Genomic DNA, 5,472 nt, shown 5'->3' with positions numbered 1-5,472 from the left:
TTCACCGTTTAGTTTTGTCTTCTCTATGAAATGCTTGCGGGTGAACCGTGAATGTCACATCTTGTTCATGACCCGAAGTGCTAGAAACGTTGTATTTCACCGTTTAATTTTGTCTTTTTTTTTAATAACATAATTAGAAGGGTTATATTTATCTAACCATACTTACACAAGCTATGACTCATCCAATCTATTTACATTGAATCATTTTCACTAGATTAAATATATCATTTTTTATTATGTTGCAATTTAATAAATAACCATGCGCACAACTTGAAGCCCTTTCAAACTCCTTTTGGGTGTTATTTATTTTCCATGTTAGCATTTTCAACTGTTGAATAATATTTCAATTATGATACCGACGTGGGATTATTTAAGTGATGTAAAGTTTATACAATAATAATTTACTATCATTCCTATCTACTTTTAGTAACAATAATTGACTAACATATATGTTTTGGTAACGATGATTGTCGAGTAACGTCTCGAAGTCGTGTAGACCGATCAGCTTGGCTTGAAACGGAGCTGCGATATTACAAAACCCGTTAAAAGAGGTTAAGAGATCAGGAGACGATCCTCGATTATTAAGTAAAATTATATAACTTGATTCATGCCAAACACCACTATTTACCCCAATGTAGATTGGTACCGAACCAAAAATAACGATACCGAAAACAAGTGAAAATATAAATTGAATACAGTACCAATTATAATGGTTTGATACTGATAGTGAAAACACGAAAAAAAAAACATGAAACGCAAATACGGGTACTGATTATGTCGGTCTGAATTGATACGATGCCGGTACTCCGCATAATATTGTTCATCCCCACCCCCAATGTTTTCAGGATGACAACTTCAATATCAATCACAATCTAGCGCAACGTTCTCACCAACCAACTTTAATATCTATCTCACTCGCAATTTTCAATGCAACAAGAATGCAATAATTTCTAACTATCTCGACCACAATCTCAATTAGTTCTGAAAATGCAAAACCCAAAATTCGTGTATCATTAGTTCGTCATAACGAACGTAAACATGCAAAGAAGAGAGAGAGAGAGATTTGCAGTTTTTAGAATGACAACCATTTTTTATGACACTCAAGTAATGGCAGTACACAATGCAAACACCAAATTAAATGAATTTGGGGGTTAGTAATGACATAAAAGTCATCTTATTTTTCTTTTTAAAGTATACATTTATTTTTCTAGTTTTGTAAAATTTGTTTTAATGAAATTTAGTTTTAATAGTTTTATTTATTTTTTAAAGGCCATTGGATGGAAAATATGAGAAATATCGATATTTTCATGGTTCAGGGATTAGGATACAAATAAAAAAGCTAATATGACATGGATGGAACTTGATGTGAAAAACATAAGTACTGAAAAATTAGAACATCTCGACTCTTATATAAGAGGGAGTTGTGCGCTAGATTGACAGGTCATTTGATAATCTTGTGCTAAATCAATAAAATCTCTTACTAATTAAGAAATATTCTATAACTGAATCAGCATCTTTCCAAACTTTCTCATAATCAGTCCAAATCTCATCCGGCCAAAGCCCAAACATTAAGTCAAATCTAGACACACATCATACGTCTCTAGTCTACTATGGTGTCTTTTTAACTATATAATCTTAACATACTAGTAATTTTCTTTTGCCATCTTTGCCTTGTCACCCCTTGACTCATTGTGTGATACACGGCCCCAACCGGAATACCGGTCATACTGGAATTAATTTTTTTTTATCAATACATATATTATATTTTACATTATATGCATATCTTAGCAAAGAAGGGAAATCAACAAACTTAGCTGCGTTATTTGCATCACACATGACTGGTCCAATTTAGTATTTACATTACTTAATATACATTTAGTAGACAACTGTTGCTTCAGTTTCGTTTGAACAACATAAGTCTATGGCAATATGACAAAGCCAAGGAAAAAGCTATGGATTTTGTGATTTGTGTCATTAATATAAACTTTTGTTTTTGGTCTCATGATTTTAACTTTATCAATCGATTTTGGTAAATCTATATATAAATTTTACAATTATTAATTCTCTGAGTGCATACTCGAATAAGCTAATATAAAGTTTAGGTCTAACAAGCGACAAGGGATATTGGTGAAATGTATGATTTTCGTACTTAGGAGGTGTTTGGGATTCCTTATTTTACCTTCTTATAACTTTTCATTAAGTTAATAAGTTATAAAAATGTAACTTATGGAACATTTGCTCTCATAATGTAAGCAATCCCAAACACCTTATTGCTTTTTAAAAAGTTAATAAGTTATAAGTTGGTGAAATAAGCAATTCCAAACACCCCCTTAGTAATTAGTGGTTTTAGGGTACACGTAATAAAAATCTCGGGTTTTGTACATGTTGGCATAGCTTCTAGAGTTTGGTCGGCTTAGAGTGTTAGTGAAATGTAATTGTTTGTAAAGGTTGAAAAATATGTAGTTTAACTTGGAGATTATTCAAGAAAAAAGTAGGTAACGAGTGTTGCAAACTAAAGCTAATCTTCCAAAGTTTGTTATGCAAAACCAATGATTAGAAGTTGGGTCACACACATTTTAATCAAGGGAGTGGGGCGAAAAGAGGCAACGACCTAACTGAAAGAAAGAACAGACAAAACGAGGATGTTTGACAACTCAATTGTAAGAAAGCCCTCTCGTGCCAACTAAGTCAACTTGGTCAATGTTTAATCCGGTTTTATTAAAGACAAAACGGCCTAACCATGACATGATATGTTTAACATAACTAATTTTCGCACTACCATTCGAAAAATGCATCGATCTCTCATTAAAAGGCATACATATAACAATATTTCATGAAAAAGTTTGGCATTCAATCAGAAGACATATTAGTTAATATACAAAAGCTTATAATTCTTTAATTTTTTTTAACTTTTTTTTACGCCTTTCACCTCATGTCTCAAGTGAGATTAGAGCTCACAACCATTTGATTGTAAAACATACACTTTTGCTACTAAATCAAACTAATAGTTGTGGGAGGCTTATAATTAGTAGTTTTCTCTTTAGCTAAAACTGAAAAGGTATGTTTTGAAAATTGTAATCAAGTAACATATCCAAGTTTTTATCAATATATATTTCACTAATTAGTAATTATTAGTCAACAAATTTCAAACATTTTCAAAGACTAATTATCACTATATTCTTGAGTTTTTCATTTAAGAGTTTGAAAAAGAAATGATAAAAAAAATTTTCTTGTTTCATTTTTGAGGGTTTTTTTTTAGAAAAGAAAGAGAATGGAAAGAAAAGTTATGTCTTTTTTTCCTCAAAAACTTTCCAGTCAAATATGGTATGATTGTGAAGAAAAAGTTATATATTACTAATTTACCCACCTTTTCTTTCCTGTCTAACTCAAGAATGAGAACATATTTGTAAAGTTACAATTTTTTTTCCTATATTTTCCTTTATATCTAACTTAAAAATGTAATTAACATTTTATTTTCTTTTCTTTTATTCTAACTCGAGAATGTCTTTTAAGTATATAATTTCTTTTCTTCTCTTATCCAATCTTATCATTTCTTTTCCTTGTATTTTAAACCCGATAATGCAATGTAAGAGGTTTTGTCCCTCTTAGGCGTTGCGTAGTGGTTCCTAACTTTGGGTTGGTTTTGGGTTGGGAGCGTTTCCTACAAAGCGCCTCCCAAATTATTCATCCAACAAATCAGGTTTTTTCTCATAAACTCCAACCAATCAAATCTTTTAATTTTATTAAAAATAGAAAACAAAACAAAAAGAAAAGCATTAATTTAGTAATGACTGAAGAGGCTCTATCCACTACACCCTTTTGCTATTAAAAAAACACCCCTATGATGGCTTGGTGCCACATATCGGAAACGCCCCCTATCCATCCATTATACATGGTCTAATAGAATTTTCAACTTTACTATTTACATATATATCGTTTGCACGTCTAGATATACATCATGTTTGAAGATCAAGTTTCTCGTCTCAAATGCAATAAAAAAAAATAAGGCATAAAGACGTGTTACTTAAAGAAGACAAATATGAGTTTTAGTCATCATCGTTCACATCGATTGATTGTTTAGCGAGTGGTTCACTGGTTTAAGACCGTGTTTGCACGCAAATGTTGTATATAGAACAAGCCACATCTGTGCTTTCCATTTCTAATGAAACCAAAAGGACTAACATAGAACCAAATGTACACACAAACCTTGAAAGTTTTGAAAGTGATGTGTTGGCATTACACAACAAATCTATCATTTTCTAATCTATTCATCCATTTATTTTATTTCCCACAAGCTACTTTTGATCCTTCACGCATCTTCATCATCATCCAAAATACAAATTGGCCACTCTTCTACATCAAGCTTTAACCACTTCACACTTGTATGTCCACATACATCCATATAAGCACCTTTTTTGTCATACTTCAAACACTTGTACATTCACATACAACCATCACATAAATTAGTGACGGACCCGAGAAATTTTTAACATGTGCTGGAAATTTTTTCAGTTAACTATTATTTTAGACTAACAGGGATCATTCAAGATTTTTACACTACAATAGTACTAAAAAAATTAACATGGGACGACCAAACCCCGTCTCATAATGATGGGTTCGCCTCAGACAAAAATGCATACATACTTCCCAAGAGTCATTTAACATCATGCTTTACATTTTTGTTATATAATTACCTCATTTAATAATTTAGTAGTTTTGACGTATTTAACCTGTTTACGATTCATTTAACCCATTTATTACAATCACTACCGGTTTTTAACTTAATTACAACCCATCCACCCTCAATTATATAATATTAAAATATATTCTAGGATATTTAAATAATTTATGTTGTTCTTAAGTATATTATTTACAATTAAAACTAAGAGATATCAAAAGTTATAATTTATGTGGCAGTGTAACATATGTGACCTATAATGTATTGTTTGACAGAAATTTTATATAAAAAATTGCAATTGTTGTTATGTGGCTAGGATATTTAAATAATTTATGTTGCTCTTAAGTATTTTATATTTATAATTAAAACTAAGAGAGATCAAAAGTCATAATTTATGTGACTGTAACATGTGCGGCATATAATGTATTGTTTGACAGAAATTTTATAAAAAAATTTGTAAATGTTACTTATGTGGCTAAGATTTTTTTTTTTGGTCCTTAAACTGCGCATTCACTAAAAAAAATTTTTTATTACTTCTTATGTTAAAAGAAAATAAAACTTAAAATTTAACTCTTTTAAGTTTTCCAGCATGACTTATCCTATTTAATTAACCTACTAAAACTCTTTTGTAGTGTCTTAGCAAGCAACCTATTTTTTTAATGGCAGTATTATGTTAAAAACAAGGACCGGCAAGGCAAGTCACTCTAAAGAAACATAACACAATTACATACCTACAAGCTTATCGTATCAAAGTTTGCCCCTAATATCTTGGATCTTATTACCGCCCATATAAA

This window comes from Bidens hawaiensis, unplaced genomic scaffold, assembly GCF_021521415.1.
Source record: "Bidens hawaiensis isolate Kalapana, Puna unplaced genomic scaffold, B.hawaiensis_p1.1 tig00035888_1, whole genome shotgun sequence".
In the NCBI taxonomy this organism is placed as follows: Eukaryota; Viridiplantae; Streptophyta; class Magnoliopsida; order Asterales; family Asteraceae; genus Bidens; species Bidens hawaiensis.
Note: the sequence above shows the minus strand (reverse complement) of the source record.